This window comes from Macrobrachium nipponense, chromosome 3 (assembly GCF_015104395.2).
Source record: "Macrobrachium nipponense isolate FS-2020 chromosome 3, ASM1510439v2, whole genome shotgun sequence".
NCBI lineage: Eukaryota > Metazoa > Arthropoda > Malacostraca > Decapoda > Palaemonidae > Macrobrachium > Macrobrachium nipponense.
The window spans coordinates 128,383,536-128,410,884 of NC_087202.1; positions in this window are offsets into that span (position 1 = coordinate 128,383,536).

Genomic DNA, 27,349 nt, shown 5'->3' on the forward strand with positions numbered 1-27,349 from the left:
TGTGAGAGTTTTTACTGAGAATGTTTTTCTCATACCGAGTGTATTAAATGCACCCTTTCAAATTGAGCGCTGGTGAAATGCAAAATTGGAATCACTGGAAGTGAAGATGGGGGTGGAATATTCTGCTCTCGGAGGAGACTTCCAGACAGACAGGCGACCAATCACCATTCCATCTTTTTATCGCAGCAGCTGCGTGCTGGAATGGACACTTGAATCTGGTCTTTGTAATGGTGAGTTAACACTAGGCTTCACCCCACGCTGCATGTGTAAGACTCATCACCAACTCCTCCCAAATTCTTGTTAGCCCCGCCTACTGGACTGCTCATCAAGAGTCACGCCACACCACTAACTCATCCTAATGAGCACTCCAGTAGGTGGGGCTGGAAAAGATTGGAGAGTTGTTGGTGATGAATCTTGCGTATGCAGCGTGAGGTGAAGCCTATTGTAAACTTACCATTAAATGTTGAAGAAACTAAACTGAAGCGTTCGAGATGGGCGCCACGACTGTATCAATACATGGATACTATGTGTGTGTGTATGTCTTTGGAAGGTGATGGTGGTGGGAAGGCAGTCTTTGTCTGCCTAACAGTCATTCTAGATAATGCAGGGAGAGATTATCATGAAAACTTTGGAAAGCGCCTCAGTGGCATGGTCGGTTTGGTCTTGGTCTGCCACCTCGGTGGTTGCGAGTTCGATTCTCGGGTATTTCATTGAGGGGTCAGAGATGTGTATTTCTGGTGACAGAAGTTCACTCTCGATGTGGTTCGGAAGTCACGTATAAAGCCGTTGGTCCCGTTGCTGGATAACCACTGAGCTTCCATGTGGTGAAAAAAACACCATACAAATAAAAAAGTGAAAACCTTGGATGAGACAAAGGGAAAACTTCTTCAAGCTCAAAAGTACTTAGCAGGGTCAATAAGTCTTGGAAATCTGGCAATTCTCTCTCTCTCTCTCTCTCTCTTATTATAACGTCAGGAATATGTTGATAAGAAAGCATTATATCCAGAGGAAAAATCGAATTACCTTGTAAAGATAATTCTTAGTATTCACTTTTTGCAATTGCTCTCCTGATCAATATTGTTATTACTGTCGTTATTGTGTTGTGTATCATTATTCTGCTGTTGTTGATTGGTACGTGGTGGTTCTGAGTCACCGATCCCTTATTATAGTCTCCTGGAGTCACTCAGTCAACCTTCATGAGTGGTCTGATAGGTGATCATAGCTCGCTCTCTCTCTCTCTCTCTCTCTCGCTTCTCTCTCTCTCTCTCTCAATTCAGGTATGGAAAAAACCATCATCTATAATGCATTCTCAGGGATAATTGGTTAACTGGCATTCGGTACCTGTTTATCAAAAAATAACACGTTAATGATTGACTGTACATACATAGATCTCTTGTGTTGTCTCTCATGGTATACTGATGTAGAGTGCATCTGTCGAGGAGCCAGAAGCATATTTTCCCTGGGGGTGTCAAATCTTGAAGCATTCATAGGTAGTTTCTGGTATCAAACAGACGAACACTCTTCATCCTTTGAACGAGCTTCTTAATTCCAAAAACAGTATCGGTGCCTGCCTTTCTTGAATGAATAAAACAATTACATAACATGTTATTCCTCTATTCATTAAAAAAAATGCAGGTACTAATAAAGTTTCTGGAATTGCGATGGCATTAATTTAAGTAAGGCAAGATACATTGAAGAAAAAATACAAAGTTACACTGACCTTTTCTTTTCAGTGGTTTCATGCACTGTTCAATTGAAATCAAACATTTCTTGACAGAATAACGCAGTTATATACTGCATACAAATGTTATACAATGTGAAAAGGATACCTTTAATACACTTAAAGAATATACTGTGATATATAAATATATATATTAATATTATATACATAATTTTTCCCTTTTCCAGGATTTCAGTAGGGGGCAAGAAGGCCCCCTTGCCACAAACAAGGCGTTGTTACTAGCACGCGCTATTAACGTCGACACAGATGGTAGAAATTCCTCGCCCATGTAACTCGTCCTAATGCAACGCTAGTAACGCTCGTGTAGTAAAAGGCAGCGTCAGGTGGCATCGGCAGTGCAACGTTTTTAGCGCTCGGGTATCCAGGCCTTATTAGGCAATGGTTCATATGGTTGGTGCTTTGAAGCACTAAAATCTGAAATAGAGAGAGAGAGAGAGAGAGAGAGAGAGAGAGAGAGAGAGAGAGAGAGAGAGAGAGAGAATCACAGTGTCATGTAATACCTACGGAAGTGCAGCAATATTTTTTTTCTTCTAAGTAAGTATAGGTAGGCCTAGGCTTACACCACCCACTTTCCAAAACAACCTTCTTTTCTGAGCCATCATCTACACCACCCACCTTCCAAAATAACTCCCTTTTCTGAGCCTTCCTCTACACCATCCACCTTCCAAAAAACCTCCTTTTCTGAGCCTTCCTTTACACCACCTACCTTCCACAACAATCTCCTTTTCTGAGCCTTCCTCTACACCACCCACCTTCCAAAACAATCTCCTTTTCTGAGCCCTCCTCTATGCCACCCACCTTCCAAAACAATCTCCTTTTCAGAGCCTTCCTTTACATCACCCAACTTCCAAAACCTTCTTTTCTGGGCTCAGCTCGTGTTGGCCTGTGAAATATCCTTAAGTTCGTTATTTCTAGGTAAATAATCCTAATATTACCAGAGAAAAAATAAAATCAAGAAAAATGTCAGTCAAACTGACTCGCTCACTCTATAAAAGAAGTGTCGGTATGGTAACAGGGGCGAGTGAGACCACTACCACGAGCCATTTACCATTTAGACCTTCCATCACAAAATCCCCCACCTGAGAGAGCTGATACCAAAGGGTGATGCGTCCGCTACTACTACTACTACTACTGACGCCAAGCGGAGAGCAGCGCCTCTAGTGGCCATCCTTTATCATTAGCTCAACAACGCCAGTTGTGATTTTTGTCTCTTGTGTTGTTTTCGCTTTTGTGGACTTATTTTCTACGATGGAATGCGCTGCTATCGCTACGGCTAAGTTAAGTGCCCGGAAGGTCAAGTTTTCGTATTTTGGTCTTCCAGGGACCAGTATTTTCCGTTTTTTAGGTCATATACGGTCACCTGGTTGACTCGTGGCGGCCATGAGCCGCCTCGTGTTGTTAAGATTTCCCAGTCTCCCATACTGAGACATCTTATCCTTATGGGCTCTTATTTTGCGTTCATCTTCTTATTACATCGTATTTTAGAATTAGGGTACACAGCCCATACCTTATTACCTATTATCTCTTAGTTTGGTATTTAGGGCTATACTGTTATTCTCCCGCCCAGCATCCCAGCTCTTGCTCTTCATTGGCTACGGCTGGCTCCGAGTAGTCGACTGTTCTTCGGATCAGTTCGCCTCCTCCTTGGCTTCTTTCTCTCCTACTCGTGTGTCCCTTCTATTCTTTTACGATGTATTTATTTATCTATTTATTTAGTGTTTCAAGCGAGGTTCAGGAAGAGCTGCAAGAGACAAGCACTTCAGAGGAGGGCGCGGAGGTCAACCTGCTCAGCAGCAGTGAGGCTCCCCAGGTTGGAGGGAGGCTGTTCCTCTTCCGTCACAGGTGGGGGTTCAGCAAATGGGCACACAGCATTGTGTCCAAAGGATTAGGTTGGAGTTGGATCAAAGATCCCCCGCCAAACAAATCATTCTATCAGGTACCATCAAAGGAGTTGACAGATTATGCGGAGGAACTCCTTCAGAAAGGAGCTATTGCGAGAGTCAAGCATCTAAAATTTCAAGGGCGCTTGTTCAGCGTGCCAAAGAAAGGCTCATCAAAAAGAAGGGTAATCTTAGACTTGTCAAAGCTAAACTCTTTCATTCGTTGCGACAAGTTCAAAATGCTGACCATCTCGCAGGTGCGGACCTTACTTCCCCGTGGGGCCGTCACCACCTCTATCGATCTTACAGACGCATACTATCATATCCCTATAGCGAGGCACTTCCGTCCATTCCTAGGCTTCAAACTAGGAAATCAGACGTTCTCTTTCAAAGTGATGCCCTTCGGACTGAATGTAGCCCCCAGGGTATTCACGAAAATAGCGGAAGTAGTAGTCCAGCAATTGAGATCGCAAGGGATAATGGTAGTAGCGTACCTCGACGATTGGTTGATCTGGGCACCAACTGTCGAGGAATGTCTCAAAGCCACGAAGAAGGTAGTTCAATTCCTGGAACATCTGGGGTTCCAGATAAACAAAACGAAATCCAGATTCACTCCGGAGACTCGTTTTCAGTGGCTAGGCATCCAATGGAATTTATCCTCCCACAATCTGTCAATTCCGGTGGTCAAAAGGAAAGAAATAGACAAGTCAGTGAGGCAATTTCTCAAAAACAAACAAGCTTCAAGGAGAAACCAGGAAAGAATCCTAGGTTCCCTTCAGTTTGCCTCAGTGACGGACATCCTTTTGAAGCAAGACTGAAAGATATAAATCGAGTTTGGCGTTCAAGAGCAAACGCCAAATCTCGAGACAAGTTGTCAGTGATTCCACAAATCCTTCGCAACCAGCTCCGTCCATGGACAAAAGTGAAGAATCTTGCCAAGTTAGTTCCCCTTCAATATCCTCCTCCGGCGTTAACGATTCACACGGACACCTCCCTGTCCGGTTGGGGAGGATACTCTCAATTCAGGCAAGTTCAGGGGACTTGGTCCGCCCAGTTCCGCCAGCTCCACATAAATGTGCTGGAAGCAATGACGGTGTTTCTTACCTTAAAGAGACTCCTTCCCCCAAAGAAGTCTCACCTAAGATTAGTTTTGGACAGTGCAGTAGTAGTACACTGCATCAACAGAGGAGGGTCCAAATCCAAACACGTGAATCATGTCATGATAGCCATCTTTGCTCTAGCAAACAAGCACAAATAGCATCTTTCTGCCACCCACTTGGCAGGGGTAAGAAACGTTATAGCAGACGCATTGTCCCGGTCAGTCCCTCTGGAGTCAGAATGGTCTCTAGACGACAGGTCGTTCCAGTGGATATGCCAGAGAGTACCAGGTCTCCAAGTAGATCTATTCGCCTCACAGACGAACCACAAAGCTCCTTGCTATGTGGCCCCCAACCTGGACCCTCTGGCTTATGCTACAGACGCCCTGTCGCATTAGAATGTGGAAATCAAATGGAAAAGAATCTATGTATTTCCTCCAGTGAATCTTCTTTTGAAAGTTCTGAGCAAACTGAGGACTTTCAAAGGTCTAGTAGCCCTGATTGCTCCAGACTGGCCAAAGAGCAACTGGTACCCTCTGCTTCTGGAGTTGGGTCTCCGACCTCAACGGATTCCCAACCCCAAGCTGTCGCAACCAGTACAAATGAGGACTGTGTTCGCTTCCTCAGGAATTCTTCAGACCCTAACTTTATGGACTTCATGAAGTTTGCGGCTAAAAAAGATGCTAACATTGATCCCCAAAACATCCTTTTTCTAGAATCAGATAAAAGGGAATCAACTATTAGACAATATGACTCGGCTGTCAAAATGTTAGCATCCTTCCTGAAGGAAACGGACACTACAACCATGACAGTTAATTTAGCTATATCCTTTTTCAGATCCTTGTTTGAAAAAGGCTTAGCAGCTAGCACCATTACTACTAATAAATCGGCTTTAAAGAAAATCTTTCAGTTGGGTTTCCAAATAGACTTAACAGAATCTTACTTTACGTCTATTCCCAAAGCCTATGCTAGACTTAGACCTTCTGAAAGGCCTACTTCAGTTTCATGGTTCTTAAACGATGTCCTCAAACTAGCCTCAGATACTGAAACTCGTCTTGCACATTTATAATGCTACTTAGAAAGACGTTATTTTTATTAAGTCTGGCCTCAGGGGCCAGAATTTCAGAACTGTCGGCTCTATCCAGGGATTCGGGTCATGTAGATTTTCTCCCCTCAGGAGAAGTTCTACTTTCTCCGGATTGCAGATTTTTAGCTAAAAATGAGGATCCTCTTGCAAGGTGGGCCCCTTGGAAAGTCATCCCACTTCCGCAAGATCCTTCCTTTGCCCAGTATTAACTTTAAGAGCCTTTCTATCTCGTACATCCTCTAGATCCTCAGGTCCTCTTTTTATGAGAGAAAAAGGTGGCACCTTATCAGTTAAAGGAATTAGACAACAGATCCTTTACTTCATTAAACAAGCTAACCCTGAATCATTTCCAAGAGCACATGATATCAGGGCAGTAGCTACTTCAATTAATTATTTCCAACATATGAATTTTGAGGATCTTAAGAAGTATACTGGATGGAAATCACCGACAGTCTTCAAACGTCATTACCTGGAGTCCTTGGAATCATTAAAATTTTCAGCAGTAGCAGCGGGAAACAGTTTCCCCTGACTCTGCACAGTAGTTGTAGTATAAGATCCAGGTCTCCTTTCTACCTACCTTGTCCAACATGCCTCACCCTACTGCTATGCTCTTCGTGGTACTCTAGCCTTAGCCGCTAGGATTCAATTGGTGGACTGCCCCTTATTTTTTTGCTAGGGGCACCCACACATTATGCATATAAATGTGCTGCAGTGTTTCTACCCTTATTTTTATGCTAGGGTAGAACACAATGTGTTTGTATATTTTGTAAATACCAATTAATCTTAGTGAATCTTTATATATAATTGTTTGGTTACCATTATACTATTCTGTACTTACCATTATTTAATTTAAGCTAATTTTAAGTACCTTATGTTAATGTAGTGTAATTGGTTCTTTGATTCACTTATATTATATACTGATCTTTTTACAGTTTTTGTTTCATTTTTGACCCTTCATTACCATCTTGTCTGTTTCTCTGGTACTATTTCACAGGCCGACACGAGCTGAGCCCAGAAAAGGGATTTTGACGAAGGAAAAATCTATTTCTGGGTGATTGGCTCGTGTCGCCCTGTGAAATATCCTTAAGTTCATTATTTCTAGGTAAATAATCCTAATATTACCAGAGAAAAAATAAAATCAAGAAAAATGTCAATCAAACTGACTCGCTCACTCTATAAAAGAAGTGTCGGTATGGTAACAGGGGCGAGTGAGACCACTACCACGAGCCATTTACCATTTAGACCTTCCATCACAAAATCCCCCACCTGAGAGAGCTGATACCAAAGGGTGATGCGTCCGCTACTACTACTACTACTGACGCCAAGCGGAGAGCAGCGCCTCTAGTGGCCATCCTTTATAAAATGATCATCTTGTCCTGCAGGGTGGGCAAGGAAAAAACAGGGTGGGTTTCACAGGGCGACACGAGCCAATCACCCAGAAATAGATTTTTCCTTTGTCAAAATCCCTTTTCTGAGCAGTGCTCTACACCACCCACCTTCCAAAACAATCTCCTTTTCTGAGCCTTCCTCTACACCACCCATCTTCCAACACAACCTCCTTTTCTGAGCCTTCCTCTACATAATCCACCTTCCAAAACAATCTCCTTTTCTGAGCCTTCCTCTGCACCAACCACCTTCCAAAACAACCTCCTTTTCTGAGCCTTCCTCTACGCAGCCTTATCGCTCCTCCTCTCTGTTGGTGGCAAGCCAACAGACCAACATCCAACCCTTGGAAACTTTTAGAGGCTTCTCCCGCCCCCTAAAACCTTTTACCAGTCAATCTGAATGAAGGCAGTGTTACAAAGGTTTTCTTGAGGCTGTAATGTATTGCCAACCATTGCAGGGCAATCTTTTTAAATTTTATAATATTGTTATATACCATATTGTACCTTTGGGGCATTGATCCCTGGTCAGGTTTTGGATAGTGGAAATCCGGATAATTGAGGGAATATTGTATAGAATAACATTATACTGACATTTTGGTAACTCTGAATATAATTTGTGATTGAAATATATTGGTCAAATTCACCAGCATTGGAAACAGAGCATCCATAGCACTAGGCTTTGTCACGTTCTTGATTCTCTATTATTTTTGGATTTGGCTTCTGCTATTATCTTTGAAATCTCAAGTAAATGAAATTCATTAGTTCACATTTCCATCATAAAGCTTAACCCTTAAACGCCGAAGCAGTAAAATAAAAATTGTTTTCCGTGTGCCGGAGGAGTTTCGGAGCGTGGAAGCGGAAAAAATATTTTTTTCAAAAAATCACACCGCACTTAGTTTTCAAGATTAATAGTTCATTTTTGGCTCCTTGTTTTGGCATTGGCTGAAGTTTAGTATGCAACCATCAGAAATGAAAAAAAATTATCATTATCATATATAAATAATGCGATATATGATAGCGCAAAAACGAAATTTCATATATAATTGTATTCAAATCGCGCTGCGCGCCAAACGGTTAAAGGTAACAAGTTACTTTTTTTTGCGTTGTAATGTACACTAAATTGCGATAATTTTGTTATATAACACATTGTAAAACGATAAAAGCAACACAGAGAAAATATTATCACAAAATAATGCATGAATTCGTATCTCGCGGACGTAAACAAATATTTTTTTCAAAAATTCACCATAAATCTAAATATTGTCCTAGAGACTTCCAATTTCTTTCAAAATGAAGTTAAAAGATTGAATATTACTATACTGTAAGAGTATTAGTTTAAAATTGCAGTTTTCGACCATATCTGACGAGTTAAAGTTGACCAAATGTCGAATTTTTTCATATATTTTATTTTATATGCAATTATTTCGGAAATTAGAAAAGCTACAACCTCCAAATATTTTTCGTTTTATTCTACATAAAATTGCGCACATTTTCATATATAAAACTCTATGAAATGCCTAATATGAAACGGAGCAAATATTCCGAGAATGGGACGTGCGCATTTCGGAGATTTGTGGCGGAGAATCAGCGCGCGGAGGGAAGGAAAGTTTTCTTTTAAATTCACCATAAATCTAAATATTGTGCTAGAGACTTCGAATTTGTTTCAAGATGAAGATAAATGACTGAATATTACTAGACTGTAAGAGTTTTAGCTTACAATTGCGTTTTTCGACCATTTCGGTAGAGTCAAATTTGACCGAACGTGTTTTTTTTTCTATTTATCGTGATCTATATGCAAATATTTTAAAAATGAGAAAAGCTACAACCTTCAATTATTTTTAGTTGTATTCTACATGAAATTGTGCACATTTTCATATATAAAACTTTATGTAACGACTAATTTAAAATGGTGCAAACATTACCACAATCGCACGTATGATTTTTTCGGAAGAGTTACCGCGCGGACGTAAAGAAAATGTTATTTTTTTCATAAATTCACCATAAATCGAAATATTGTGCTAGAGACTTCAAATTTGTTGCAAAATGAAGATAAATGATTGAATATTACTAGAATATAAGCGTTTTAGTTTACAATTGCGTTTTTTGACCATTTCAGTAGAGTCAAAGTTGACCGAAGGTTGAAAATTTGTCACATCATTTTTTATATGAAAATATTTCAAAATTGATAAAAGCTACAACCATGGGTTGTTTTTAGTTGTATTGTGCATGAAATTGCGCACATTTCCATATATAAAACTTTATGTAACGGCTAATTTTAAAATGGTGCAAACATTACCACAATCGCATGTATGATTTTTTTCGGAAGAGTTACCGCACGGACGTAAGGAAAAAGTTTTTTCATAAATTCACCATAAGTCGAAATATTGTGCTAGAGACTTTGAATTAGTTGCAAAATTAAGGTAATTGATTGAATATTACTAAAATATAAGAGTTTTAGCTTACAATTGCATTTTTTTTTACCATCATTTCGGTAGAGTCAAAGTTCAACGAGAAGGTTGAAAATTTTGGCATTTATCATTATTTATATGAAAATATCTCAAAACTGATAAAAGCTACAATCATGAGTATTTTTTGTTGTATTCTACATAAAAATGCGCACATTTTCATATATAATACTCCATGTAACGGCTAATTTAAAATAGTACAAAAATTATGTCAAAGGGACAAAATAATTTCCGAGATGTGTCACAGATACTTTTTAGTGAGGCAAGAAAGAAATTCGCGCTTGCGCGCCTGCCTAACGATTGTAAACAAAACAACACCTTGATCCGTGAACTCCCAACATCCCCCAAGGCGCGTGATTCAAGAGTTTTCGGCTGGTGGGCCTAAAAGTATTTTTCCGCGAATTTTTAAAAAAACTTTTGTATGTCGACGTAAAATACGTCCAGTCGGCACCCGAGAGACAAAAAATGTTGACGTAAAATACGTCCAGTCGGCGTTTAAGGGTTAAGACCCTACCTTAGATATAATCTTCTTAGCTTTCCCTGACTGGTATTTAAAGCTATTATCAGGAAAAGGGTAATTTCTCAAATGTTTTAGCAAACATTTAAGATTTTGGTGAAAGTCAGTAAGAAAATATTCCACTTTCTATGTATGACTACTTCAAATGTTTTAGCAAACATTTGAGATTTTGGTGAAAGTCAGTAAGAAAATATTCCACTTTCTATGTATGACTGCTGTGTTTTCATAACTTATTAATCTTTATTTTCAGAGTTAAAGTATGCCATGGCACAGTCCCAATACCTTACATAATTTCTGTTTCCATTTCATTCAGTTTACAAAATCTATCTTTTTTCTTCATACTTAATATTTTGTGTTGAAATTTGTAATCCATGGCTGTAATAGCACACCTTTTATCTAATCCTTTGAGTACCATGAATGTGGAATATCAAGATTTTGTATTAGTAGAACTGTGCACACATTTATGCTGAATATAACTTAGGTGTATGTGAGGAATTAGAAATTGGAAAAATCTGTTATATTTTACTTGACAGGCAAAATTTTTGGCTACCTTACATTTGTACTAGGTTTCAGCAACTAATTTTACTAGAAATGTTGAAGTTATACAAAAGCAGTAAGTCTCATTAACAAGGAGGCATTATCAAAATAATACCAACTAAATATGAAAAACATTATAAAACTTATACTTTGCCAATTTAAACTATTTATTGCAAAGAAATCAATAAGGTATATAGTACTTATCTATACGTATATAGTACACTGACGATACAGTTCATAATAAAATTAGGAAAACTTATATCTATACAATGCCAGGCATTATGTAAGCAATATTATCAAGGATATTCATTAATGTTGCATCTGGTACTGCACCTCGCATTTGTTCCACTTGGCAGTGAGACAAGTAAGAGGGCCCAAAACACACAGCATGGAATCCAGCAGCACGGAAAGGCTTCCTGATACTGCTATTTGACCCTGAAAAGAATAAAATTTTAAATATACAACTAGGCATTTCGAAGTACTATGAATTGCTGCAATATGACCACAACTTTACATGTAAGAATTGCCTACATCACCATGTACATCCAGTAGCTTAAAACTAGTTTAATTTACATACAGATAATATTTGTAAAGTCATAATTTTTCTGCCATATGTAACCTTCAGGGGAAGTAATTAGAAATAACCGCTCTCCATTCCTGTCTTGTGCAGCCTTAGGATTTACTCATATTGACAAGTAGTCGTTTTTTAAACTATCTGCCTGAATTCTCTTTATTCATTGCTTTAGATTTCTGGGAAAAAAACTTATTGTGGTAGGTTGTTTTTTTACAGTAAGGCAATGGTTTTGTAAATGAGTTTGTTTAAAAGTCTAATATTTCCATATTTTAAAAGTTTTATTTTATATACCTTTTATTTTGTTCTGCTATTTATTTTAGTTTGCTTATTTTCTTCTTTTTATAGGTGTGGAACTTCTCCCCCTCATAAGGATGGCTCTTATTTTTTCTTATGAATTAAAGCATGAAAACTGCTCCTTTAGTGAAGACAGGTTCTTAGTCAATCATTGCTTTTGTGACAAAAATGTCATTTTTGTATATGCAACTTACCCAGTTATTAAATAGCTGATTCCCACATTCACAGGAGGTGGGATGCAAGGACATACTCTACTCCCAAAATATTAGGCAATGTAATAACTTTTGAGTACAGAAAATTTGCCAGCATTGGTGAAAATGCTTCTTATTCCTTACCTGTAAGAGAGCTACTGCAGGAAGTTACTGCCTCTGGTTGGCGCTCATCTTAGTTTGTAAAGGTGTGGCAGTATAGCCAAGGGTTGCCTACTACAAAGAGTGGGAGCTTTAAGCGAAGGAGTACTCCAAACGCTGATAAAGCATAACATTTTGCCCATACCCAGGCCACAGTAACATCACAAATGGAGAGCAGAACTGGGAAGGCAACGATTTTTGGAGATCACGAACAGATCTATTATGGGAGTCCCCCATAACTTCCAAAGTTCTTGACATACCGACTGATACAGCATGCACTCTGTCGGAATTACTTGGTCTCATCTGCTCAATTGGTCTGCTAGGATGTTCATTTGTCCAGAAACAAACCTTGTTACAATGGATTTTTTATTCTGTTTTGCCTTACCAAGAAGGTCTCTCGCTGTTGTGCACAGAGAAGAGGAATGAGTCCCCCCATGTTTGGCAATGTACACAAGAGCTGTTGTGTTGTTGGAGTACTACACTGCAACAGTTCTCCCTGCTACTTCAGAGGCAAAAGCCTGAAGCCCTAAATGAATTGCTCTAAACTCTGATTTACATGGTCTTTCAACTGTTCTCCCGATCACTTCCCTGATACCTCCTTGTTCTCGAATAGAGCTCCCCATCCTACGTCCGCCGCATGAGTAGAAGCTGAGGTCTGGGCTCCGAACTAACAGCAACTTTCCTTCCAACAACCTGTCTTCTGACTTCCACCAAAGCAAGTGTTGTTGGATCTCTGGAGAAATTGGAATGATGAAAAGAGTCTGGATGTATCTTCCTGTCCCAGCTGGGCTTGAGGTAGAATTGCAGAACTCTCATGTGAAGTCTTCCAAGCGAAACAAACTGCTCTATGGAAGCTAATATTCCGAGCAGACTCATGCATTTGTTCGCTGTGCATGAGCGAAGAGACAGGAATTCGTCTATTGTCTTGAGGCAGGATTCCACTTTCTTGGGGATGGAAAAGCCCAAAATACTTGCGAGTTCAGCACCATCCCCAAATAAACTATCATCTGAGATGGGAACAGCTGGGACTTCTGCAAGTTTATTAAAAGACCCAATTCTTGGGCTAAATGAAGTCTTCTGAAGGTCCTCCATGCATTGGTCCCTCTATGTTGATCCAAGGAGCTAATCATCCAAATACAGGGTGATGTTGATCCCCATCAGATGAAGCCAACCTGCTAAGGGAGCTAGAACACGCATGAAGACTTCAGGGACAGTTGACAGTCCGAAGCACAGAGCATGGAACTGGAAGACTCAGTCCTGGAAGACAAACCTTAGAGATTTCCTTGTTGATGGATAAATGGGGACATGCAAATATGTGTCTGCATATCTATCGAAACCATCCAGTCCCCCTGGCAAATGGATGCCAGAATGGAATGGTCGGTTTCCATTCTGAATTTAGTTTTCAGACTAAATAAATTCAGAGCACTCACATCCAGGAATGGTCTCCATCCTCAAGACACCTTTAGGCTAAAAGCAGGTGATTGTAGGACCCCTCCAATGACCCGTCTTCTATCTCCACTGAGTTTTTGGAAATGAAAGCGGAAAGTTCCTCCGAGAGGATCAAAAGCTTCTTTTCAGTTTTTGGAATTAGCAGTCAAGGTGATGGAACTCTTGACTAAAAGAGGTTTTACCCTCAAGGGGATAGAATAGCCCCCGTTTAGGACTTGAATAATCCACTGTTCCGCTCCTTTTTCCCTCTACCTTTCCCAAAACAGGTCGAGTCTGGCTACCACTGGAGCACAGAGAACGTTCAAATCACTTTCTGGTCGCAGGTTTGGAAGACAATTTCTTAATCAACTTACTTGCAAAATGCTCTGTAAGTCTAGCCCTGGAAAAGAATCTCTCCCTTCCTCACAAAAGGGCTATCTTTGTACTGGAGTTTCCAATCTAGAGGATAAGTCAGAAGGTTCTTTAGAAGCCAGAGCTAAAAAATCCTAGATAGACTTCTTATGCATGGATGAAATTAAAAAAAAATAGACTTCTGAGTAAAGTAACTCCCTTCACAGTGAAAGAGACCCATAGCTCTCTCTTCTTTAGGACTTAGGACCCCCAAAGTAAAATGGGAGGTTAACCCTCTTACGCCGAAGCGGTAAAATAAAAATTGTCTCCCGTGTGCCGGAGGTGTTTCAGAGTGAGCGCGGAAGCGGAAAAAATATTTTTTTCAAAAAATCACAGCGTGCTTAGTTTTCAAGATTAAGAGTTCTTTTTGGCTCCTTTTTTTGTCATTGGCTGAAGTTTAGTATGCAGCCATCAGAAATGAAAAAAATTATCATTATCATATATAAATAATGCAATATATGATAGCGCAAAAACGAAATTTCATATATAATTGTATTTAAATCGCGCTGTGCGCAAAACGGTTAAAGGTAACAAGTTACTTTTTTTCGTTGTAATGTACATTAAATTGCAATCATTTTGGTAATATAATACATTGTAACGATAAAAGCAAACACAGAGAAAATATATCACAAAATAATGCATGAATTCGTAACCGCGCAGGACGTAAACAAATATTTTTTTCAAAATTCACCATAAATCTAAATATTGTCCTAGAGACTTCCAATTTCTTTCAAAGTGAAGACAAATGATTGAATATTATTATACTGTAAGAGTATTAGCTTACAATTGCAGTTTTTGACCATATCTGACGAGTTAAAGTTGACCAAATGTCGAATTTTTTTATATATATATTTTTTATATGCAATTATTTCGGAAATAAGAAAAGCTACAACCTTCAAATATTTTTCGTTTTATTCTACATGAAATTGCGCACATTTTCATATATAAAACTCTACGAAATGCCTAATATGAAATGGAGCAAATATTCCGAGAATGGTAACGTTACGCATTTCGGTGAGATTTGTGGCGGAGAATCCGCGCGCGGAGGGAAGGAAAGATTTTTTTTTAAATTCACCATAAATCGAAATATTTTGCTAGAGACTTCGAATTTGTTTCAAGATGAAGATAAATGACTGAATATTACTAGACTGTAAGAGTTTTAGCTTACAATTGCGTTTTTTGACCATTTCGGTAGAGTCAAAGTTGACCGAACGTGGTTTTTTTTTGTTATTTATCGATTTATATGCAAATATTTCAAAAATGAGAAAGCTACAACCTTTAATTATTTTTGTTGTATTCTACATGAAATTGCGCACATTTTCATTTATAAAACTTTATGTAACGGCTAATTTAAAATGGTGCAAATATTACCACAATCGCACGTATGATTTTTTCGGAAGAGTTACCACGCGGACGTAAAGAAAATGTTATTTTTTTCATAAATTCACCATAAATCGAAATATTGTGCTAGAGACTTCCAATTGTTGCAAAATGAAGGTAAATGATTGTGAATATTACTAGAATATAAGCGTTTTAGCTACAATTGCATTTTTTCGACCATTTCGGTAGAGTCAAAGTTGACTGAAGTTGAAATTTTGGCAATTATCGTTATTTATATGAAAATATCTCAAAACTGATAAAAGCTACAACCATGGGTTGTTTTTAGTTTTATTGTGAATGAAATTGCGCACATTTCCATATATAAAACTTCATGTAACTGCTAATTTTAAAATGGTGCAAACATTGCCACAATCGCATGTATGATTTTTTTCGGAAGAGTTACCGCGCGGACGTAAGGAAAAAGTTTTTTCATATTCACCATAAATCGAAATATTGTGCTAGAGACTTCCAATTAGTTGCAAAATTAAGGTAAATGATTGAATATTACTAAAATATAAGAGTTTTAGCTTACAATTGCGTTTTTCGACCATTTCGGTAGAGTCAAAGTTGACCGAAGGTTGAAATTTTGGCACTTATCGTTATTTATATGAAAATATCTCAAAACTGATAAAAGCTACAATCATGAGTATTTTATTGTTGTACTCTACATAAAAATGCGCACATTTTCATATATAATACTTCATGTAACGGCTAATTTACAATGGTACAAAAATTATGTCAAAGTGACAAAATAATTTCCCAGATGTGTCACAGATACTTTTTAGTGCGGCAAGAAAGAAATTCGCGCTTGCGCGCCTGCGTAACGATTGTAAACAAAACAACACCTTGATCCGTGAACTCCCAGCATCCCCCAAGGCGCGATTCAAAAGTTTTAGGCTCGTAGGCCTATAAGTATTTTTCCGCGAATTTTAAAAAAAAATTCTGTAAGTCGACGTAAAATACGTCCAGTCGGCACACGGGAGACAAAAAATTTCGACGTAAAATACGTCCAGTCGGCGTAAGAGGGTTAACTCAAAAGCACTATCTCTGACTCCCTTGTCTAAGCAGGAAAGAATGCTAAGTACATCCGTCACGAATTCTGGTGGAAGCTGAGGCCAGTCTTGAGTCTTTTTGGCAAGAGTTTCTACCACCCAGTCCATAAAACTGCTCACTTCAAAGGTTGAGGTGTTGAGACTAGGGGAAGAATAGGAGAAATCACAGGTACAGAGACAGGTAGGTCAAAACTATTCTGACTACTCTTTGTCTTATCATGTCTAAGATTAGCTTTTCTCTTCCTATCCCTTTCTAGCTTAGGCCCCCTGGCCAAAACGATCTTTCATAACTTAGGATGATCGGAATGCTGGGGGGAGAGTAAAATGGCCTTTGCTGATGTACAGTCCTGTTCAAGTGTAGGATTGTCATCAGTTTATCATTTTCATTTCATTTCTCATTTTTCCAACTAGCCATACTTCCATTTCAGCGCTGAATGATCTTATAGGTTCCAGTGCTTGGGCTATGCCCTAAATTCCATAATCCATCCATCCTTTCTAGCTTAGTTAAATGAGAAGGCAGAACTTTCTATTGTTTAATTTCCAAATCTATACATTCCTCACACGATAATGATGGTGAACAAATTTGACCCCTACATGAAGTGCAAATTGTGTGCGAGTCATACTTTAAGGAAGTCAATCTCATATTATGTACACCCTTTGCTGCAATAATGAGTTGACAACGAACTAGCATCAGACATCATCAGTCGAAAAAATTCTCTATGTCAAAAGGTGGAAAATTTCAGTCCAAACTTGAGGAGAAAGTCATTAACAAAATTCTATGTGGAAAGCTACCAACAGTAATCTATACTTCACCAATTAGTGACAACAGGTAACCAACAAGAGTTTCAAATCATCAGCTGTGGATCGACAACCGCCATCGTCAACCGGCAGAAACAAATTGTGAAAGCTTTGCAGAGTTGTTCCTCTCTCCTCTGATAGTGGGCGGGACATCAAAAAAACAAAAAAGATTCACTACTGCATACTTAAAATTTTAGATTTTAGCTGCCACTAGTTAGAAACTATTGTTATTTAATTACTGGGTAAGTTGCATATACAAAATGGCCTAATAACCTTTAAAGTGACTTTGTGATTTGAAGCAGTGCCTTGTGAGTATGTGTAGTAAAGAGAATTGTTGTATCAATATAAAACTAAACGAATAATGTGAGTTGGATATTATCTGATAATGTTGTAAAGGACCAAGTGAATCATTGTGATATAAACATTTCGATATTTGAAGTTATAGCCACTGATTTAAAGGTTTTACAATAACTGTGCACTGTTGTTGTGTGTTTATATATCAGGTGGTTACTCAACTGATTACTTGAACCCTGGAAAAGTGGCATTTCTGTTGACAAAAATATAGTTCTTGTTATAGTGGACTATATCATTTTATTGATCTTGATAAGCATATTTTGTTTTCTGATTCGATTCAAGACCATAATGTTGTAAAGGGCAAAGTATATATATATGTATGTGTTCTAATCTGTTTATTTGTTGTGATACACATGTCTTTGTTTGATTGGATTAAATACCTTAATGTGTTCTAATCTGTTTAACCAAGTGGTGAAAGCCCTGCCCACCTGTAAATCTGCATTCCACCTTGCTTCCAGCCACTGTCAAGAGTTCAGCGCTATCTCTAAACTCTCTGCCCAACAAGGTCATTCGAAATTTCACTGATGTATACATTTGAGTAATCCTTTACTCTTGTATTTGACCATGTGTTACAAGGGACTAAATTAACCCTGTTTAATAAATTGGTAATGGAACCTACTAATTGGTAATGGTAATGGAACCTACCTCGAAGAGTCACCACAAACCAGCATCTCTGCAGCTAAATCAAGTTATTAGAGCTAGGCTAAAACCCTAACTCTGAGATACCAAATAAGAGTCTTTCTTTCCCCAAAAGAACTACCATGAAAAACAAACAAAAATGAACACTGAAAATCCCAAAACCACATGAAACACAATCACTCCTCTAATAGTGATTTTAATCTTTAAACAATGCTCCCACACTATCTCATTGTCAAAGACCCCATCAGTATTTTCCCAAACAAAATTGTCAATTACAAATGCACACACGCTAGTCTTCTCATGGTTCTAGAACCTTCCATGAACACGCCCTGTTTGATGCACAAACAGACATCCACAACTACATTTTTCAGATGTCATAATCACGACAGCTGCTGGATCGACTTACGTACCTGTGCTCTCGTCTCTGAAGTCCAACAGTATTTTGCTTTTCCGTCCAATGACCCAAAGTATTCGCTGATATCTAAACGTTTCCTAAACACTCGAGACTGTGTTGCTACACATTCCAATCTGTTCGGGATAAAGTCCGTTGCATCCTAATTTTAATTATCATTTCCAGTGCCTTTAAGAGGGCTTGGCCACCTCCCGATCATGGCACCTGACATGCTAGGGTGTCATTAGTCTCCCAAGTTCCACAAATAATGTAGTTCTTTGCCACATGATTCAAGGCACTTCCGACACTTGTTTCTTCCTACTTCCCCGCAGGCTACATTCTGTGATAAAAAAAAAAAATGGTCCTCTTCATCCTCCTCTAGTAGAGGAACCATAATGGTTTCCAGTGTAGGCGGAACTTATACCACCTCGTGGTTCCTATGTAGGTGTTCCATAAACACCTGCATTGATGAATTGTAGATTCATTGTCTTCCGATGGAGGAACCGTAACTACCTCCTATGTTGCTGAGCTTGAATATTTTGCAACTCCCATGCAACCTCTTCCTGCACCCACCTCTTAGAAGTATCATAGATCCCTGGTTATCCTCAGAAATCATCCAGAGACGACCCCACATGAGCCACCAAAGATATTCGGTCCCTGTATAGTAGCAGTAATCTGTGACCCCGTCACCAATGGTGACGACATACATATGTGGGCAGTAGATCCTAAGTTGTTTTCTGCTGTGACCACTTTCGAATTCTCTTAAGTCATCGCATATCTGTTTCGTCATGAAACGAAAATCCTACTTCTAACACATCTCTCATGAAACTAAACAACCCAACCCAATCTTATAGTCAATTACTAAAAACTGAAATTCCTCATTAAAATAAACATGATCTCTATCCACTGACCCCTTCAAAAAAATACTGGAAAAAGCTTTTATTACTAACTGACAACTCAACAATTAATCCCTCATCTGATAAGTACACCAACAAAACCTGTGATGTTTATACAACTAATCTCCAGTAAATATAAAGTTTGACCCTCATTTATATGTTATGTATCCACAATTCTACAACCTCTCGAAAATAACTCCTCATAAAAAAACTTAAGTGAAAAAAACCAATAACACCACTTAATCCCAGTTGCAGGCTTCCCCTAAATAAAAAAAAAAAAATTCAAACTCTTTCACCATATCACCAAACATAGTTTGCATCACACACAAAAAGTTACCAACACAAACAAATCAGTAACAATCCATGAATATCTCCTTAAATTCCTCACAACGGAACGTAACCATCTAAAATACCAGAAAGAAGAAAACCCTAAGAGTATCCAACTCTCTAAAGGAAAACATCAACAATAATCTCATTTAATACCTCTCAACGTTGTCAGCACCAAATGACTTTTCTGGGCTCAGCTCGTGTCGGCCTATGAAAGTATCCTTAATATCATTCTTTCTAGGTAAAAATTAGCCTAAAATTAACCAGAGAAAAAAACAAGATTCAAGAAAATGTCAGTAAAACACTGACTCGCTCACTCTTAAAAAGAAGTGTCGGTATGATATAGGGGCGAGTGTGGAACACTACCACGAGACAAACACCAATTAGAACTTCTATCGAATCCCCCCAAGAGAGAGCTGATAACCGCAACGGGCGATGCAGCCATCTACTACTAACCTACTATAGGACTCCACGGACAGCAGCGCCCCTAGCGGACATCCTTGAATTTTTAAGCGCTAGCGACAAGTCGCCATTTTTCTTGTGCTGTGCTATTTCAGGATTTATCCTTATAATCTACGATGGAACGCTCTGCAATTGCCACGGCTAAGTTAAGTAACTCATAAGTAATATTTTACCACAATTTTATCTTCCGGGTACCAGTATTTTCCTCTTAATAGGTCATATACAGGTTCCCCGGTTGTCTCGTGGCGGCCATGCTGCCTCGTAAGAATTCCCGGTCCTCCATACTGGGACTTCTTATACTTATGGGCTTACTTTATCACGTTCATTGTTCTACATCGAGTTTTAGCTAGTTTAGCCCTCCTACCATTCTCTTAGCTTGGTATTTAGGGCTATTATTTTTATTTCGGCCCAGCATCCCGGCTCTTGCTCTACATCGGCTATCGCTGGCTCCGAGTAGGCTTCTGTTTCTTGGAACAGTCTGCCTCCTCCTGGGCTTCTTTCTCTTTTACTAAAAGTGTCTCTTCCATCTTTTCGATGTATATATTTTATTTTTATTTAGGGTGTTAGGCTAGCCTAGGTGCTTGTTCCTTGTATTGGTACAGCTTGGTTCACGTGGCCCTCTCACGGTTGTGTTGCTCGCGGCCTAGGCCACTTGCGTGCACGTGTTCCATCGCACCTTACCCTGCCCCTGCCCTCCCTTTCTGGTATAGGGAGGAGCTGGGGGACCCCTTGGTTGTCATGACAACCTTAGTCGCCTTCTCTCACTCCTACTCGGAGGGGGCCAAGGGTTCCTCCCAGCGGGGGGTATAGGGCGACCCCTCATGAGGTACCGGGTCTCCATGCGGGTAGCCGGTGAGGCAGGGGAGGAGTAGGCCATCCCTCCCCCCTCTCTCGCTCCCGCCGTGTTACGCCGAGACCTTTCCTCCCCCCCTCCCCAGTTGCTCAGCCACCCTCCCCTTAGGAAATTGCTATACGAAAGGAGCCTTCCGTCGCAGCCGGGGCACCTTTGGTTATAGGCTACTGGCTCCGCTAGCGGGCGGGGTGGGCACTACTAGTGGTCGGTTGCTTGCCTACTATATCCTTATATCTCTCCCCTGCTACCGGAAGGGAGCTTACTTCTTACCTACGCACTCTTCTAGTAGACGGGCGGAGAGAGGTGTGTTTTTATTATTATTAATTTAAGGATATACCCTAAATTGTACAATATTTTACAATGAATTGTGTAATATTATTATTTTTATCTACCATCCCCGCTATTTTCCGTCGTGGTTTCCAATTACCACCACTCCTGGTTGGTTTCCTGTTGTGTCTCCGCCATCAGCGGAGCCATAGCCTAGGATACCAACCTGGTTACCACACGTATTTTGGCGGGGCTCTGGTTTAATCTAACTTTATCGCTCCGGCACCAGGGGAGCATCTGTTAGACTGTAAGTGTTTACTTGGTACTCATGTACTTTTCCACTTACAGGCTACCAACTGCCAGGTCCCAGCGTGTAACGCGACGCTGTTCGACCCCTGTGGACATGATGAGTGTAGGTCTCACGCCCCCTGTGCCACGTCGTTCAACGAGACGATCGTCTGCATCCTGAAGCCTGCGCCATCTGCTACGACCTAGTCGGTCAGCTGGGAGATGGGGTAAGTCCATTATAGGCTTACTTATCATTTTACTAACAACTTTTAGTCGTAAGTTTGTTAACCCCGTTCCACCATTGGCAGCTAATCTCTCCTTTCTTTCAGGCTACCGGTGTGAGGGATGTCGCCCTCGCCACCCTGAAAGCGTGGGTGGGCGGCTTCGGGAAGAACGCCGCCAAAGGCCAGCCCTACATTCTGGATAAGAAGCTGGCCGTCCAGATCTTCCCCGCGGGCAAGTCGACGGGTTACGTTGACCCCTGTCCGCTGCCCCGCTAATAGCCTCCATCCAGCAAGACCTCCAGCAATCCTTTGGGGTCGTAGCCTCCCAGGAGTCGGTCCCGGACGTCGCTGCCCTGGACCTTAACATTGAACCTATGGCGGTAGGGGTGGAGGATTTGTTGGTTGAGGTAGGTGTGTCGAGCGCCCAAGGTCTTTCCTTGGGTGCTTCTGGATCTTCTCCTGTCCCTTCTTCTAGCGCTTCATTCCAAGGCTTTGTGGGATCTGAGATCCCTACTCGCTCTCCCGCTCTCTCTGTACCTCCTAAGGAGAAGGGAAAGAGAGAACCGAAGACTCTAGCCAAGACGACTTCTAGGAAGTCGTCTTCGTCTTCTTCGGCTAAGAAGTCGTCGACTTCCTACGCCGATGCGGTGAAAGCAAAGCCGAGCTCTTCTCACCCAAAGAGCTCCAGAAGCAAGGCTTCGAAGGAGAAGGCTCGCGCTCCCGCCGAGTCACTGCCTTCTCCCGCCTCCACCGCTTCCACTCCGGCTACGCCGGTAGGGGTAGCAAGCACTAGCACCTTTGATCCCTCTGCTTTCTCAGCAGGGGTGATGGAACAGGTGGGCGTGCTGGTAGGCTCGCAAATCTCCGCACTGGGGTCACGATTCGAGCAGATGTTTGCACAGTTGTCGAACACTCTGTCTCAATCTGGCCAATCAATCCAGGATCTCTCTAACAGAATGAGAGAAAATGAGGACCGAGTAGCTGGGCTATCCCAGGTTCCTCCCCCAGTCTCCCCAGCGTCAAGCACGGGGATTCTTCAACTCCCGCCATATGACTCTTTGCCAGCTTTCTCTATGGAGAACCCATGGAGAGTAGCTGCCTACGCTCCGTTCAAAGATGGAATGATCTCTATCTCGGAGTGTGGAACTCGAAGGATTGAGGACTTCGAGTTTTACCCTCCGGGTCTGACGCAGCCTTTCATCGGTTATGCTAGGCTGACGCCAACGGCTCTGACGAGGGAAGACAAGATCTCTAAGGAGTCAGTCCTATATAGTAGAGATCACGCTCAGCGGGAATGGGTTCACTGCCTTGAGGACTGGGAGTGTACGAACACTAAACTCCAGGCCTATAAGAGTCCCTTCACTATTTTCGCGACGGAAGAGGAGGTTTCTCTTCCGTTCGCCACGAAGTTAGTGGAGAAGTCCCTTCAGGCAGTCCTCAAGGATGAGCCCATCCCACAGTTGAGGGAGGCGGAGTCTACTTCTCCGCTCTTCCCTGCCTTCGGAGAATTGTGGGAGAACTTGCCAGCTACGGTCACAAGCTTGGTAAGCTCAAACCGGACTGCGCCATGGACCAGTTCGGCGAGAAAACTACCAAGGCTGCCGGATTCCCTAATCCAGGCAGAGTTTGATGCGCGAACTAGGTTTGGCAGGTCCCTCAATTCCCTTATAATCACGGAAATGGCTGCCCTCTCTTATGCTACGGAACCGCTGTTCAAGATTCTGGCGAAATCTCAGTTCCAGACGGTTCTAACGGACGCTTTTGAATTCTTCCAGGCTAGGAGGAACTGCCGGAAGCATGTCTTACAAGAATGTACATCAGGCATGAGCCTAATAGACTCTTGGCCGCTAGCATGTGGGGAGGCGGATCTCTTCCCAGAGTCCGCGGTTAACGAGGTACACCCACGAAGCTGCTAGACTCAACCAGAGCCTTAGAGCTAGGTGGGGTATTTCCTCAAAGAGGAAACAGGAATCCGTTCCCACTGCTGGCAAGAAAGAAACCGAAGAAGGCTGGTTAAGAGGTTCCCGAGCCATATAAACAACTCCAGCAACAGCAGCAATTTGTGCAGGCGGTCCCGGTTACCCAACAGGGACAACCTACCAGCTCAAAGCAGAACCGCCTATCCTCCTGTTTGCCCACCCGCAATCTCAGCCATCCACTTCCTACGCTATCTCGCCGGCCTTCAACCCTGCCATATAGGCTCAAGGCTACACTCAGACCGAGAGGTAGGGCGAGAGTACTTTCGTCAGCGTGGCGCAGGAATGGGGTACGAGACGCAGACAGTTCAGAGGAGGGTCGTGGTGGCCAACCCGCCCATCAACAATGAAGGGCTCCCAGGTAGGAGGGAGGCTGTTCCTCTTCCGCCACAGGTGGGGGTTCAGCAATTGGGCACAGAGCATAGTGTCCAAAGGATTAGGCTGGAGTTGGATCAAAGATCCTCCTCTCCAATCAAATCATTCCATCAGGTACCGTCAAAGGAATTGACAGATTACGCGGAAGAACTCCTTCAGAAAAGGAGCTATTGCGAGAGTCAAACATCTAAAATTTCAAGGTCGCTTATTCAGCGTGCCAAAGAAAGGTCTCAAAAAAAGAAGGGTAATCTTAGACTTGTCAAAAGCTAAACTCTTTCATTCGTTGCGACAAGTTCAAGATGCTTACCCTCTCGCAAGTAAGGACCTTACTTCCGCGTGGAGCCGTCACTGCTCCATCGATCTTACAGACGCATACTATCATATCCCTATAGCCAGGCACTTCCGCCCATTCCTAGGATTCAGGCTAGGAAATCAAACATTCTCATTCAAAGTGATGCCCTTCGGTCTGAATGTAGCCCCCAGGGTAGTCACAAAGATAGCAGAAGTGGTTGTACAACAATTGAGAGCTCAGGGATCATGGTAGCAGCATACCTCGACGATTGGTTGATCTGGGCACCAACAGTCGAGGAATGTCTCAAAGCCACCAAAAAGGTAGTTCACTTTCTGGAACAAAATCTGTCAGCAATTTCTCAATGCAAACAAACGTCAAGAAGAAACCAGGAGAGAATCCTAGGGTCTCTTCAGTTTGCTTCGGTAACAGATATCCTTCTGAAAGCCAGGCTGAAAGATATAAATCTAATTTGGCGGTCAAAGCAAACTCCAAATATCGAGACAAGTTGTCAGTAATTCCACAGATCCTCCGCAACCAACTACGGCCTTGGTCAAAAGTAAAGAACTTAGCCAAGAAAAGTACCCCTTCAATATCCCTCCCGGTGTTAACCATTCACACGGATGCATCCCCTGTCCGGGTGGGGGGGATACTCTCAGTTCAAACAGGTTCAGGGGATTGGTCATTCAATGTCGCAGATCCACAAAACGTGTTGGAAGCAATGGCAGTATTTCTTACTCTGAAGAGACTGCTTCCCCCGAAGAAGTCTCATCTAAGGCTAGTTTTGGACAGTGCAGTGGTAGTTCATTGCATCAACAGAGGAGGGTCCAAATCCAAGCATGTGAATCATGTCATGATAGCCATCTTTGCATTAGCAAACAAACACAAATGGCATCTGTCTGCCACTCACCTGGCAGGAGTAAGGAATGTGATAGCGGACGCCCTGTCCCGGTCAGTTCCTCTGGAATCAGAGTGGTCTCTGGACGTCGGGTCATTCCAGTGGGTAAGCCTGAGAGTCCCAGGTCTCCAAGTGGATCTCTTCGCCTCACAAGCGAACCACAAGCTCCCTTGCTATGTGGCCCCCAACCTGGACCCTCTGGCTTATGCCACGGAACGCCCATGTCGTTGGAAGTTGGAATCAGTGGGAGGAGAATTTATGTTTTTCCTCCAGTGAATTTCTTCTCTTGAAGGTCCTAAGCAAACTAAGGTCTTTCAAAGGGATAGTAGCTCTGATTGCACCGGACTGGCCCAAGAGCAACTGGTATCCTCTTCTTCTGGAATTGGGTCTCCGACCTCAACAGATCCCCAATCCAAGCTATCACAATCAGTACAAATGAGGACTGTGTTCGCTTTCCGCCTCAGGAAACTCATCCAGACCCTAACTTTATGGACTTCATGAAGTTTGCGGCTAATAAAGATGCTGATATTGATCCACAGAATATTCTCTTCCTAGAATCAGATAAGAGAGAGTCAACCATTAGACAATATGACTCAGCTGTTAAAAAATTAGCATCTTTCTTGAGAGAATCGAACACTACAACCATGACAGTTAATTTGGCTATATCCGTTTTCAGATCCTTGTTTTGAAAAAGGTTTAGCAGCTAGCACGATTACCACTCATAAATCGGCTTTGAAGAAAATCTTTCAAGTAGGTTTTCAGATAGATCTGACTGAATCTTATTTCAAATCTATCCCTAAAGCCTGTGCTAGACTTAGACCTTCTCAGAGGCCTACTACAGTTTCATGGTTCTTAAATGATGTCCTCAAACTTCTTCAGATACTGACAACTCATCTTGTACATTCATAATGCTCCTGAGGAAGACAGTATTCTTATTAAGCCTAGCCTCAGGAGCTAGAATTTCAGAACTGTCGGCTCTATCCAGGGATGCGGTCATGTGGAACCTTCCCTCCCATCAGGAGAAGTTCTACTTGCTCCGGATCGTAGCTTTTTAGCCAAAAATGAGGATCCTCTTGCAAGGTGGGCTCCTTGGAAGGTTATCCCACTTCCACAGGATCCTTCTCTCTGCCCAGTATCAACTCTTAGAGCCTTTCTATCTCGTACTTCTTCAAGATCCTCAGGTGCTCTCTTCATGAGAGAAAAAGGTGGTACTTTGTCAGTGAAAGGCATTAGACAGCAAATCCTTTATTTCATTAAACAAGCCAACCCTGAGTCATTCCCAAAAGCACATGATATCAGGGGAGTAGCCACCTCAATTAATTATTTTCAACATATGAACTTTGAGGATCTTAGGAAGTATACTGGATGGAAATCCCCGACAGTCTTTAAACGACATTATCTAAAGTCCTTGGAATCTTTAAAGTTTTCAGCAGTAGCAGCGGGAAACATAGTTTCCCCTGATACTGTATAGTAGTTGTAGTACAGATCCAGGTCTCCTTTCTACCTACATCAGCCAACATGCCTCACCCTATCGCCAGGCTACTCAATATCAGAGCCTTAGCCGTTGAATCATATAGTGGGATTGTCCCTTAGTTTTTTGCTAGGGACATCCACACTTGTACTGATAATGTACTTCAGTGTACCTACCCTTATTTTTATGCTAGGGGGGTAGGACACAATATGTTTGTATATATTCACCATTTTTGTATTTATGATGAACTTCAGTGTACCTACCCTTATTTTTATGCTAGGGTAGGACACAATGTGTTTGTATAATATTTTGCAATACTTGTATTAATGATGGATTTCAGTGTACCTACCCTTATTTTTATGCTAGGGTAGGACACATGAGTTTGTATATTTTGTAATTTTGTTAAGTAAATCTACCTTTTTTCTTTATATTACATGCAGCACTGTAATTTACTGTAATTACCATTTAAGTACTTTAAGATTACTAACGTTCTATTATTTTACTGTTTAGTATAAGTTAGTTTAAGTGCTTAGTTTGTATGCTGTAATTGATTTACTTATATTATCCATCATTTTTACACTGTTTTTTTCATTGTTCCTTTTTTCCCATCTTGTCTGTTTCTCTGGTAACTCCTCATAAAAAA